Consider the following 14,968-nt stretch of genomic DNA (forward strand, 5'->3'; position numbering starts at 1 on the left):
TTCTCACCAAAAAACACATTGGTGAAACCCCTATCTTAAGGCGCTGAGTGTTTGCACACATGTACAACAGGCATGTTTAAACTATAACGTTTTTAGTGAAATCGTGTTTCTCTCGAGGAGAAAACGCGTTTAAAGCCATAAAAAGATTTCACTGTGTTTTGGCATTGACCAAGCTACCAACAACCTAAAAAATGATCAGAACTGGAGAAATTACACATTGACATTGGGTGAAATCATGTAACTCTTAAGGACGTGTTGTAGACTTGTTGAATAGATTCGTTTTTCTTGTTTTGTTTGTTTTTGATGAAATTGTGCTTTTCTCGTCGAGAAAAGGCGTTTAACGCGATAAAAAGGTTCAGTGCGTTATGAATACGGGCTAGCTTACCAAAAGTAAAAATGTGAACTAAATAAGGCCGGGAGTAGTTTTTATTGTTTAAAACACGATTTCTCGACCAGAATATGCTTTTTCAAAAAAGCCATGTTCCCATGGCGAGAGACTCGTTTTCTGTGAGAAAATGCATTAAAAGGAGGGATTTCATCAGAAACACTATAAATACATATTGTACTTGTCTGAAAACGCACAGAACCTTGAAATAGAAGGTTTCTCACCAAAAAACACATTGGTGAAACCCCTATCTTAAGGCTCTGAGTGTTAGCACACATGTACAACAGGCATGTTTAAACTATAACGTTTTTAGTGAAATCGTGTTTCTCTCGAGGAGAAAACGCGTTTAAAGCCATAAAAAGATTTCACTGTGTTTTGGCATTGACCAAGCTACCAACAACCTAAAAAATGATCAGAACTGGAGAAATGACACATTGACATTGGGTGAAATCATGTAACTCTTAAGGACGTGTTGTAGACTTGTTGAATAGATTCATTTTTCTTGTTTTGTTTGTTTTTGATGAAATTGTGCTTTTCTCGTCGAGAAAAGGCGTTTAACGCGATAAAAAGGTTCAGTGCGTTATGAATACGGGCTAGCTTACCAAAAGTAAAAATGTGAACTAAATAAGGCCGGGAGTCGTTTTTATTGTTTAAAACACGATTTCTCGACCAGAATATGCTTTTTCAAAAAAGCCACGTTCCCATGGCGAGAGACTCGTTTTCTGTGAGAAAATGCATTAAAAGGAGGGATTTCATCAGAAACACTATAAATACATATTGTACTTGTCTGAAAACGCACAGAACCTTGAAATAGAAGGTTTCTCACCAAAAAACACATTGGTGAAACCCCTATCTTAAGGCGCTGAGTGTTTGCACACATGTACAACAGGCATGTTTAAACTATAACGTTTTTAGTGAAATCGTGTTTCTCTCGAGGAGAAAACGCGTTTAAAGCCATAAAAAGATTTCACTGTGTTTTGGCATTGACCAAGCTACCAACAACCTAAAAAATGATCAGAACTGGAGAAATTACACATTGACATTGGGTGAAATCATGTAACTCTTAAGGACGTGTTGTAGACTTGTTGAATAGATTCATTTTTCTTGTTTTGTTTGTTTTTGATGAAATTGTGCTTTTCTCGTCGAGAAAAGGCGTTTAACGCGATAAAAAGGTTCAGTGCGTTATGAATACGGGCTAGCTTACCAAAAGTAAAAATGTGAACTAAATAAGGCCGGGAGTCGTTTTTATTGTTTAAAACACGATTTCTCGACCAGAATATGCTTTTTCCAAAAAGCCACGTTCCCATGGCGAGAGACTCGTTTTCTGTGAGAAAATGCATTAAAAGGAGGGATTTCGTCAGAAACACTACAAATACATATTGTACTTGTCTGAAAACGCACAGAACCTTGAAATAGAAGGTTTCTCACCAAAAAACACATTGGTGAAACCCCTATCTTAAGGCTCTGAGTGTTTGCACACATGTACAACAGGCATGTTTAAACTATAACGCTTTTAGTGAAATCGTGTTTCTCTCGAGGAGAAAACGCGTTTAAAGCCATAAAAAGATTTCACTGTGTTTTGGCATTGACCAAGCTACCAACAACCTAAAAAATGATCAGAACTGGAGAAATGACACATTGACATTGGGTGAAATCATGTAGCTCTTAAGGACGTGTTGTAGACTTGTTGAATAGATTCATTTTTCTTGTTTTGTTTGTTTTTGATGAAATTGTGCTTTTCTCGTCGAGAAAAGGCGTTTAACGCGATAAAAAGGTTTAGTGCGTTATGAATACGGGCTAGCTTACCAAAAGTAAAAATGTGAACTAAATAAGGCCGGGAGTCGTTTTTATTGTTTAAAACACGATTTCTCGACCAGAATATGCTTTTTCAAAAAAGCCACGTTCCCATGGCGAGAGACTCGTTTTCTGTGAGAAAATGCACTAAAAGGAGGGATTTCATCAGAAACACTATAAATACATATTGTACTTGTCTGAAAACGCACAGAACCTTGAAATAGAAGGTTTCTCACCAAAAAACACATTGGTGAAACCCCTATCTTAAGGCGCTGAGTGTTTGCACACATGTACAACAGGCATGTTTAAACTATAACGTTTTTAGTGAAATCGTGTTTCTCTCGAGGAGAAAACGCGTTTAAAGCCATAAAAAGATTTCACTGTGTTTTGGCATTGACCAAGCTACCAACAACCTAAAAAATGATCAGAACTGGAGAAATTACACATTGACATTGGGTGAAATCATGTAACTCTTAAGGACGTGTTGTAGACTTGTTGAATAGATTCGTTTTTCTTGTTTTGTTTGTTTTTGATGAAATTGTGCTTTTCTCGTCGAGAAAAGGCGTTTAACGCGATAAAAAGGTTCAGTGCGTTATGAATACGGGCTAGCTTACCAAAAGTAAAAATGTGAACTAAATAAGGCCGGGAGTAGTTTTTATTGTTTAAAACACGATTTCTCGACCAGAATATGCTTTTTCAAAAAAGCCATGTTCCCATGGCGAGAGACTCGTTTTCTGTGAGAAAATGCATTAAAAGGAGGGATTTCATCAGAAACACTATAAATACATATTGTACTTGTCTGAAAACGCACAGAACCTTGAAATAGAAGGTTTCTCACCAAAAAACACATTGGTGAAACCCCTATCTTAAGGCTCTGAGTGTTAGCACACATGTACAACAGGCATGTTTAAACTATAACGTTTTTAGTGAAATCGTGTTTCTCTCGAGGAGAAAACGCGTTTAAAGCCATAAAAAGATTTCACTGTGTTTTGGCATTGACCAAGCTACCAACAACCTAAAAAATGATCAGAACTGGAGAAATGACACATTGACATTGGGTGAAATCATGTAACTCTTAAGGACGTGTTGTAGACTTGTTGAATAGATTCATTTTTCTTGTTTTGTTTGTTTTTGATGAAATTGTGCTTTTCTCGTCGAGAAAAGGCGTTTAACGCGATAAAAAGGTTCAGTGCGTTATGAATACGGGCTAGCTTACCAAAAGTAAAAATGTGAACTAAATAAGGCCGGGAGTCGTTTTTATTGTTTAAAACACGATTTCTCGACCAGAATATGCTTTTTCAAAAAAGCCATGTTCCCATGGCGAGAGACTCGTTTTCTGTGAGAAAATGCATTAAAAGGAGGGATTTCATCAGAAACACTATAAATACATATTGTACTTGTCTGAAAACGCACAGAACCTTGAAATAGAAGGTTTCTCACCAAAAAACACATTGGTGAAACCCCTATCTTAAGGCGCTGAGTGTTTGCACACATGTACAACAGGCATGTTTAAACTATAACGTTTTTAGTGAAATCGTGTTTCTCTCGAGGAGAAAACGCGTTTAAAGCCATAAAAAGATTTCACTGTGTTTTGGCATTGACCAAGCTACCAACAACCTAAAAAATGATCAGAACTGGAGAAATTACACATTGACATTGGGTGAAATCATGTAACTGTTAAGGACGTGTTGTAGACTTGTTGAATAGATTCATTTTTCTTGTTTTGTTTGTTTTTGATGAAATTGTGCTTTTCTCGTCGAGAAAAGGCGTTTAACGCGATAAAAAGGTTCAGTGCGTTATGAATACGGGCTAGCTTACCAAAAGTAAAAATGTGAACTAAATAAGGCCGGGAGTCGTTTTTATTGTTTAAAACACGATTTCTCGACCAGAATATGCTTTTTCCAAAAAGCCACGTTCCCATGGCGAGAGACTCGTTTTCTGTGAGAAAATGCATTAAAAGGAGGGATTTCGTCAGAAACACTACAAATACATATTGTACTTGTCTGAAAACGCACAGAACCTTGAAATAGAAGGTTTCTCACCAAAAAACACATTGGTGAAACCCCTATCTTAAGGCGCTGAGTGTTTGCACACATGTACAACAGGCATGTTTAAACTATAACGTTTTTAGTGAAATCGTGTTTCTCTCGAGGAGAAAACGCGTTTAAAGCCATAAAAAGATTTCACTGTGTTTTGGCATTGACCAAGCTACCAACAACCTAAAAAATGATCAGAACTGGAGAAATGACACATTGACATTGGGTGAAATCATGTAACTCTTAAGGACGTGTTGTAGACTTGTTGAATAGATTCATTTTTCTTGTTTTGTTTGTTTTTGATGAAATTGTGCTTTTCTCGTCGAGAAAAGGCGTTTAACGCGATAAAAAGGTTCAGTGCGTTATGAATACGGGCTAGCTTACCAAAAGTAAAAATGTGAACTAAATAAGGCCGGGAGTCGTTTTTATTGTTTAAAACACGATTTCTCGACCAGAATATGCTTTTTCAAAAAAGCCATGTTCCCATGGCGAGAGACTCGTTTTCTGTGAGAAAATGCATTAAAAGGAGGGATTTCATCAGAAACACTATAAATACATATTGTACTTGTCTGAAAACGCACAGAACCTTGAAATAGAAGGTTTCTCACCAAAAAACACATTGGTGAAACCCCTATCTTAAGGCTCTGAGTGTTAGCACACATGTACAACAGGCATGTTTAAACTATAACGTTTTTAGTGAAATCGTGTTTCTTCTGGAGGAGAAAATGCGTTTAAAGCCATAAAAAGATTTCACTGTTTTTTGGCATTGACCAAGCTACCAACAACCTAAAAAATGATCAGAACTGGAGAAATGACACATTGACATAGGGTGAAATCATGTAACTCTTAAGGACGTGTTGTAGACTTGTTGAATATATTCATTTTTCTTGTTTTGTTTGTTTTTGATGAAATTGTGCTTTTCTCGTCGAGAAAAGGCGTTTAACGCGATAAAAAGGTTCAGTGCGTTATGAATACGGGCTAGCTTACCAAAAGTAAAAATGTGAACTAAATAAGGCCGGGAGTCGTTTTTATTGTTTAAAACACGATTTCTCGACCAGAATATGCTTTTTCAAAAAAGCCATGTTCCCATGGCGAGAGACTCGTTTTCTGTGAGAAAATGCATTAAAAGGAGGGATTTCATCAGAAACACTATAAATACATATTGTACTTGTCTGAAAACGCACAGAACCTTGAAATAGAAGGTTTCTCACCAAAAAACACATTGGTGAAACCCCTATCTTAAGGCTCTGAGTGTTAGCACACATGTACAACAGGCATGTTTAAACTATAACGTTTTTAGTGAAATCGTGTTTCTCTCGAGGAGAAAACGCGTTTAAAGCCATAAAAAGATTTCACTGTGTTTTGGCATTGACCAAGCTACCAACAACCTAAAAAATGATCAGAACTGGAGAAATGACACATTGACATTGGGTGAAATCATGCAACTCTTAAGGACGTGTTGTAGACTTGTTGAATAGATTCATTTTTCTTGTTTTGTTTGTTTTTGATGAAATTGTGCTTTTCTCGTCGAGAAAAGGCGTTTAACGCGATAAAAAGGTTCAGTGCGTTATGAATACGGGCTAGCTTACCAAAAGTAAAAATGTGAACTAAATAAGGCCGGGAGTCGTTTTTATTGTTTAAAACACGATTTCTCGACCAGAATATGCTTTTTCAAAAAAGCCACGTTCCCATGGCGAGAGACTCGTTTTCTGTGAGAAAATGCACTAAAAGGAGGGATTTCATCAGAAACACTATAAATACATATTGTACTTGTCTGAAAACGCACAGAACCTTGAAATAGAAGGTTTCTCACCAAAAAACACATTGGTGAAACCCCTATCTTAAGGCGCTGAGTGTTTGCACACATGTACAACAGGCATGTTTAAACTATAACGTTTTTAGTGAAATCGTGTTTCTCTCGAGGAGAAAACGCGTTTAAAGCCATAAAAAGATTTCACTGTGTTTTGGCATTGACCAAGCTACCAACAACCTAAAAAATGATCAGAACTGGAGAAATGACACATTGACATTGGGTGAAATCATGTAACTCTTAAGGACGTGTTGTAGACTTGTTGAATAGATTCATTTTTCTTGTTTTGTTTGTTTTTGATGAAATTGTGCTTTTCTCGTCGAGAAAAGGCGTTTAACGCGATAAAAAGGTTCAGTGCGTTATGAATACGGGCTAGCTTACCAAAAGTAAAAATGTGAACTAAATAAGGCCGGGAGTCGTTTTTATTGTTTAAAACACGATTTCTCGACCAGAATATGCTTTTTCAAAAAAGCCACGTTCCCATGGCGAGAGACTCGTTTTCTGTGAGAAAATGCACTAAAAGGAGGGATTTCATCAGAAACACTATAAATACATATTGTACTTGTCTGAAAACGCACAGAACCTTGAAATAGAAGGTTTCTCACCAAAAAACACATTGGTGAAACCCCTATCTTAAGGCGCTGAGTGTTTGCACACATGTACAACAGGCATGTTTAAACTATAACGTTCTTAGTGAAATCGTGTTTCTCTCGAGGAGAAAACGCGTTTAAAGCCATAAAAAGATTTCACTGTGTTTTGGCATTGACCAAGCTACCAACAACCTAAAAAATGATCAGAACTGGAGAAATGACACATTGAGATTGGGTGAAATCATGTAACTCTTAAGGACGTGTTGTAGACTTGTTGAATATATTCATTTTTCTTGTTTTGTTTGTTTTTGATGAAATTGTGCTTTTCTCGTCGAGAAAAGGCGTTTAACGCGATAAAAAGGTTCAGTGCGTTATGAATACGGGCTAGCTTACCAAAAGTAAAAATGTGAACTAAATAAGGCCGGGAGTCGTTTTTATTGTTTAAAACACGATTTCTCGACCAGAATATGCTTTTTCAAAAAAGCCATGTTCCCATGGCGAGAGACTCGTTTTCTGTGAGAAAATGCATTAAAAGGAGGGATTTCGTCAGAAACACTATAAATACATATTGTACTTGTCTGAAAACGCACAGAACCTTGAAATAGAAGGTTTCTCACCAAAAAACACATTGGTGAGACCCCTATCTTAAGGCTCTGAGTGTTTGCACACATGTACAACAGGCATGTTTAAACTATAACGTTTTTAGTGAAATCGTGTTTCTCTCGAGGAGAAAACGCGTTTAAAGCCATAAAAAGATTTCACTGTGTTTTGGCATTGACCAAGCTACCAACAACCAAAAAAATGATCAGAACTGGAGAAATGACACATTGACATTGGGTGAAATCATGTAACTCTTAAGGACGTGTTATAGACTTGTTGAATAGATTCATTTTTCTTGTTTTGTTTGTTTTTGATGAAATTGTGCTTTTCTCGTTGAGAAAAGGCGTTTAATGCGATAAAAAGGTTTAGTGCGTTATGAATACGGGCTAGCTTACCAAAAGTAAAAATGTGAACTAAATAAGGCCGGATGTCGTTTTTATTGTTTAAAACACGATTTCTCGACCAGAATATGCTTTTTCAAAAAAGCCATGTTCCCATGGCGAGAGACTCGTTTTCTGTGAGAAAATGCATTAAAAGGAGGGATTTCATCAGAAACACTATAAATACATATTGTACTTGTCTGAAAACGCACAGAACCTTGAAATAGAAGGTTTCTCACCAAAAAACACATTGGTGAAACCTCTATCTTAAGGCTCTGAGTGTTTGCACACATGTACAACAGGCATGTTTAAACTATAACGTTTTTAGTGAAATCGTGTTTCTCTCGAGGAGAAAACGCGTTTAAAGCCATAAAAAGATTTCACTGTGTTTTGGCATTGACCAAGCTACCAACAACCTAAAAAATGATCAGAACTGGAGAAATTACACATTGACATTGGGTGAAATCATGTAACTCTTAAGGACGTGTTGTAGACTTGTTGAATAGATTCATTTTTCTTGTTTTGTTTGTTTTTGATGAAATTGTGCTTTTCTCGTCGAGAAAAGGCGTTTAACGCGATAAAAAGGTTCAGTGCGTTATGAATACGGGCTAGCTTACCAAAAGTAAAAATGTGAACTAAATAAGGCCGGGAGTCGTTTTTATTGTTTAAAACACGATTTCTCGACCAGAATATGCTTTTTCCAAAAAGCCACGTTCCCATGGCGAGAGACTCGTTTTCTGTGAGAAAATGCATTAAAAGGAGGGATTTCGTCAGAAACACTACAAATACATATTGTACTTGTCTGAAAACGCACAGAACCTTGAAATAGAAGGTTTCTCACCAAAAAACACATTGGTGAAACCCCTATCTTAAGGCTCTGAGTGTTTGCACACATGTACAACAGGTATGTTCAAACTATAACGCTTTTAGTGAAATCGTGTTTCTCTCGAGGAGAAAACGCGTTTAAAGCCATAAAAAGATTTCACTGTGTTTTGGCATTGACCAAGCTACCAACAACCTAAAAAATGATCAGAACTGGAGAAATGACACATTGACATTGGGTGAAATCATGTAGCTCTTAAGGACGTGTTGTAGACTTGTTGAATAGATTCATTTTTCTTGTTTTGTTTGTTTTTGATGAAATTGTGCTTTTCTCGTCGAGAAAAGGCGTTTAACGCGATAAAAAGGTTTAGTGCGTTATGAATACGGGCTAGCTTACCAAAAGTAAAAATGTGAACTAAATAAGGCCGGGAGTCGTTTTTATTGTTTAAAACACGATTTCTCGACCAGAATATGCTTTTTCAAAAAAGCCACGTTCCCATGGCGAGAGACTCGTTTTCTGTGAGAAAATGCACTAAAAGGAGGGATTTCATCAGAAACACTATAAATACATATTGTACTTGTCTGAAAACGCACAGAACCTTGAAATAGAAGGTTTCTCACCAAAAAACACATTGGTGAAACCCCTATCTTAAGGCTCTGAGTGTTTGCACACATGTACAACAGGCATGTTTAAACTATAACGTTTTTAGTGAAATCGTGTTTCTCTCGAGGAGAAAACGCGTTTAAAGCCATAAAAAGATTTCACTGTGTTTTGGCATTGACCAAGCTACCAACAACCTAAAAAATGATCAGAACTGGAGAAATGACACATTGACATTGGGTGAAATCATGTAGCTCTTAAGGACGTGTTGTAGACTTGTTGAATAGATTCATTTTTCTTGTTTTGTTTGTTTTTGATGAAATTGTGCTTTTCTCGTCGAGAAAAGGCGTTTAACGCGATAAAAAGGTTTAGTGCGTTATGAATACGGGCTAGCTTACCAAAAGTAAAAATGTGAACTAAATAAGGCCGGGAGTCGTTTTTATTGTTTAAAACACGATTTCTCGACCAGAATATGCTTTTTCAAAAAAGCCACGTTCCCATGGCGAGAGACTCGTTTTCTGTGAGAAAATGCACTAAAAGGAGGGATTTCATCAGAAACACTATAAATACATATTTTACTTGTCTGAAAACGCACAGAACCTTGAAATAGAAGGTTTCTCACCAAAAAACACATTGGTGAAACCCCTATCTTAAGGCGCTGAGTGTTTGCACACATGTACAACAGGCATGTTTAAACTATAACGTTTTTAGTGAAATCGTGTTTCTCTCGAGGAGAAAACGCGTTTAAAGCCATAAAAAGATTTCACTGTGTTTTGGCATTGACCAAGCTACCAACAACCTAAAAAATGATCAGAACTGGAGAAATTACACATTGACATTGGGTGAAATCATGTAACTCTTAAGGACGTGTTGTAGACTTGTTGAATAGATTCATTTTTCTTGTTTTGTTTGTTTTTGATGAAATTGTGCTTTTCTCGTCGAGAAAAGGCGTTTAACGCGATAAAAAGGTTCAGTGCGTTATGAATACGGGCTAGCTTACCAAAAGTAAAAATGTGAACTAAATAAGGCCGGGAGTCGTTTTTATTGTTTAAAACACGATTTCTCGATCAGAATATGCTTTTTCCAAAAAGCCACGTTCCCATGGCGAGAGACTCGTTTTCTGTGAGAAAATGCATTAAAAGGAGGGATTTCGTCAGAAACACTACAAATACATATTGTACTTGTCTGAAAACGCACAGAACCTTGAAATAGAAGGTTTCTCACCAAAAAACACATTGGTGAAACCCCTATCTTAAGGCTCTGAGTGTTTGCACACATGTACAACAGGCATGTTTAAACTATAACGCTTTTAGTGAAATCGTGTTTCTCTCGAGGAGAAAACGCGTTTAAAGCCATAAAAAGATTTCACTGTGTTTTGGCATTGACCAAGCTACCAACAACCTAAAAAATGATCAGAACTGGAGAAATGACACATTGACATTGGGTGAAATCATGTAGCTCTTAAGGACGTGTTGTAGACTTGTTGAATAGATTCATTTTTCTTGTTTTGTTTGTTTTTGATGAAATTGTGCTTTTCTCGTCGAGAAAAGGCGTTTAACGCGATAAAAAGGTTTAGTGCGTTATGAATACGGGCTAGCTTACCAAAAGTAAAAATGTGAACTAAATAAGGCCGGGAGTCGTTTTTATTGTTTAAAACACGATTTCTCGACCAGAATATGCTTTTTCAAAAAAGCCACGTTCCCATGGCGAGAGACTCGTTTTCTGTGAGAAAAATGCACTAAAAGGAGGGATTTCATCAGAAACACTATAAATACATATTGTACTTGTCTGAAAACGCACAGAACCTTGAAATAGAAGGTTTCTCACCAAAAAACACATTGGTGAAACCCCTATCTTAAGGCGCTGAGTGTTTGCACACATGTACAACAGGCATGTTTAAACTATAACGTTTTTAGTGAAATCGTGTTTCTCTCGAGGAGAAAACGCGTTTAAAGCCATAAAAAGATTCCACTGTGTTTTGGCATTGACCAAGCTACCAACAACCTAAAAAATGATCAGAACTGGAGAAATTACACATTGACATTGGGTGAAATCATGTAACTCTTAAGGACGTGTTGTAGACTTGTTGAATAGATTCGTTTTTCTTGTTTTGTTTGTTTTTGATGAAATTGTGCTTTTCTCGTCGAGAAAAGGCGTTTAACGCGATAAAAAGGTTCAGTGCGTTATGAATACGGGCTAGCTTACCAAAAGTAAAAATGTGAACTAAATAAGGCCGGGAGTAGTTTTTATTGTTTAAAACACGATTTCTCGACCAGAATATGCTTTTTCAAAAAAGCCATGTTCCCATGGCGAGAGACTCGTTTTCTGTGAGAAAATGCATTAAAAGGAGGGATTTCATCAGAAACACTATAAATACATATTGTACTTGTCTGAAAACGCACAGAACCTTGAAATAGAAGGTTTCTCACCAAAAAACACATTGGTGAAACCCCTATCTTAAGGCTCTGAGTGTTAGCACACATGTACAACAGGCATGTTTAAACTATAACGTTTTTAGTGAAATCGTGTTTCTCTCGAGGAGAAAACGCGTTTAAAGCCATAAAAAGATTTCACTGTGTTTTGGCATTGACCAAGCTACCAACAACCTAAAAAATGATCAGAACTGGAGAAATGACACATTGACATTGGGTGAAATCATGTAACTCTTAAGGACGTGTTGTAGACTTGTTGAATAGATTCATTTTTCTTGTTTTGTTTGTTTTTGATGAAATTGTGCTTTTCTCGTCGAGAAAAGGCGTTTAACGCGATAAAAAGGTTCAGTGCGTTATGAATACGGGCTAGCTTACCAAAAGTAAAAATGTGAACTAAATAAGGCCGGGAGTCGTTTTTATTGTTTAAAACACGATTTCTCGACCAGAATATGCTTTTTCAAAAAAGCCATGTTCCCATGGCGAGAAACTCGTTTTCTGTGAGAAAATGCATTAAAAGGAGGGATTTCATCAGAAACACTATAAATACATATTGTACTTGTCTGAAAACGCACAGAACCTTGAAATAGAAGGTTTCTCACCAAAAAACACATTGGTGAAACCCCTATCTTAAGGCGCTGAGTGTTTGCACACATGTACAACAGGCATGTTTAAACTATAACGTTTTTAGTGAAATCGTGTTTCTCTCGAGGAGAAAACGCGTTTAAAGCCATAAAAAGATTTCACTGTGTTTTGGCATTGACCAAGCTACCAACAACCTAAAAAATGATCAGAACTGGAGAAATGACACATTGACATTGGGTGAAATCATGTAACTCTTAAGGACGTGTTGTAGACTTGTTGAATAGATTCATTTTTCTTGTTTTGTTTGTTTTTGATGAAATTGTGCTTTTCTCGTCGAGAAAAGGCGTTTAACGCGATAAAAAGGTTCAGTGCGTTATGAATACGGGCTAGCTTACCAAAAGTAAAAATGTGAACTAAATAAGGCCGGGAGTCGTTTTTATTGTTTAAAACACGATTTCTCGACCAGAATATGCTTTTTCCAAAAAGCCACGTTCCCATGGCGAGAGACTCGTTTTCTGTGAGAAAATGCATTAAAAGGAGGGATTTCGTCAGAAACACTACAAATACATATTGTACTTGTCTGAAAACGCACAGAACCTTGAAATAGAAGGTTTCTCACCAAAAAACACATTGGTGAAACCCCTATCTTAAGGCTCTGAGTGTTTGCACACATGTACAACAGGCATGTTCAAACTATAACGCTTTTAGTGAAATCGTGTTTCTCTCGAGGAGAAAACGCGTTTAAAGCCATAAAAAGATTTCACTGTGTTTTGGCATTGACCAAGCTACCAACAACCTAAAAAATGATCAGAACTGGAGAAATGACACATTGACATTGGGTGAAATCATGTAGCTCTTAAGGACGTGTTGTAGACTTGTTGAATAGATTCATTTTTCTTGTTTTGTTTGTTTTTGATGAAATTGTGCTTTTCTCGTCGAGAAAAGGCGTTTAACGCGATAAAAAGGTTTAGTGCGTTATGAATACGGGCTAGCTTACCAAAAGTAAAAATGTGAACTAAATAAGGCCGGGAGTCGTTTTTATTGTTTAAAACACGATTTCTCGACCAGAATATGCTTTTTCAAAAAAGCCACGTTCCCATGGCGAGAGACTCGTTTTCTGTGAGAAAATGCACTAAAAGGAGGGATTTCATCAGAAACACTATAAATACATATTGTACTTGTCTGAAAACGCACAGAACCTTGAAATAGAAGGTTTCTCACCAAAAAACACATTGGTGAAACCCCTATCTTAAGGCTCTGAGTGTTTGCACACATGTACAACAGGCATGTTTAAACTATAACGTTTTTAGTGAAATCGTGTTTCTCTCGAGGAGAAAACGCGTTTAAAGCCATAAAAAGATTTCACTGTGTTTTGGCATTGACCAAGCTACCAACAACCTAAAAAATGATCAGAACTGGAGAAATGACACATTGACATTGGGTGAAATCATTTAGCTCTTAAGGACGTGTTGTAGACTTGTTGAATAGATTCATTTTTCTTGTTTTGTTTGTTTTTGATGAAATTGTGCTTTTCTCGTCGAGAAAAGGCGTTTAACGCGATAAAAAGGTTTAGTGCGTTATGAATACGGGCTAGCTTACCAAAAGTAAAAATGTGAACTAAATAAGGCCGGGAGTCGTTTTTATTGTTTAAAACACGATTTCTCGACCAGAATATGCTTTTTCAAAAAAGCCACGTTCCCATGGCGAGAGACTCGTTTTCTGTGAGAAAATGCACTAAAAGGAGGGATTTCATCAGAAACACTATAAATACATATTTTACTTGTCTGAAAACGCACAGAACCTTGAAATAGAAGGTTTCTCACCAAAAAACACATTGGTGAAACCCCTATCTTAAGGCGCTGAGTGTTTGCACACATGTACAACAGGCATGTTTAAACTATAACGTTTTTAGTGAAATCGTGTTTCTCTCGAGGAGAAAACGCGTTTAAAGCCATAAAAAGATTTCACTGTGTTTTGGCATTGACCAAGCTACCAACAACCTAAAAAATGATCAGAACTGGAGAAATTACACATTGACATTGGGTGAAATCATGTAACTCTTAAGGACGTGTTGTAGACTTGTTGAATAGATTCATTTTTCTTGTTTTGTTTGTTTTTGATGAAATTGTGCTTTTCTCGTCGAGAAAAGGCGTTTAACGCGATAAAAAGGTTCAGTGCGTTATGAATACGGGCTAGCTTACCAAAAGTAAAAATGTGAACTAAATAAGGCCGGGAGTCGTTTTTATTGTTTAAAACACGATTTCTCGACCAGAATATGCTTTTTCCAAAAAGCCACGTTCCCATGGCGAGAGACTCGTTTTCTGTGAGAAAATGCATTAAAAGGAGGGATTTCGTCAGAAACACTACAAATACATATTGTACTTGTCTGAAAACGCACAGAACCTTGAAATAGAAGGTTTCTCACCAAAAAACACATTGGTGAAACCCCTATCTTAAGGCTCTGAGTGTTTGCACACATGTACAACAGGCATGTTTAAACTATAACGCTTTTAGTGAAATCGTGTTTCTCTCGAGGAGAAAACGCGTTTAAAGCCATAAAAAGATTTCACTGTGTTTTGGCATTGACCAAGCTACCAACAACCTAAAAAATGATCAGAACTGGAGAAATGACACATTGACATTGGGTGAAATCATGTAGCTCTTAAGGACGTGTTGTAGACTTGTTGAATAGATTCATTTTTCTTGTTTTGTTTGTTTTTGATGAAATTGTGCTTTTCTCGTCGAGAAAAGGCGTTTAACGCGATAAAAAGGTTTAGTGCGTTATGAATACGGGCTAGCTTACCAAAAGTAAAAATGTGAACTAAATAAGGCCGGGAGTCGTTTTTATTGTTTAAAACACGATTTCTCGACCAGAATATGCTTTTTCAAAAAAGCCACGTTCCCATGGCGAGAGACTCGTTTTCTGTGAGAAAATG

This window comes from Lampris incognitus, chromosome 12, assembly GCF_029633865.1.
Source record: "Lampris incognitus isolate fLamInc1 chromosome 12, fLamInc1.hap2, whole genome shotgun sequence".
NCBI classification, from domain to species: domain Eukaryota; kingdom Metazoa; phylum Chordata; class Actinopteri; order Lampriformes; family Lampridae; genus Lampris; species Lampris incognitus.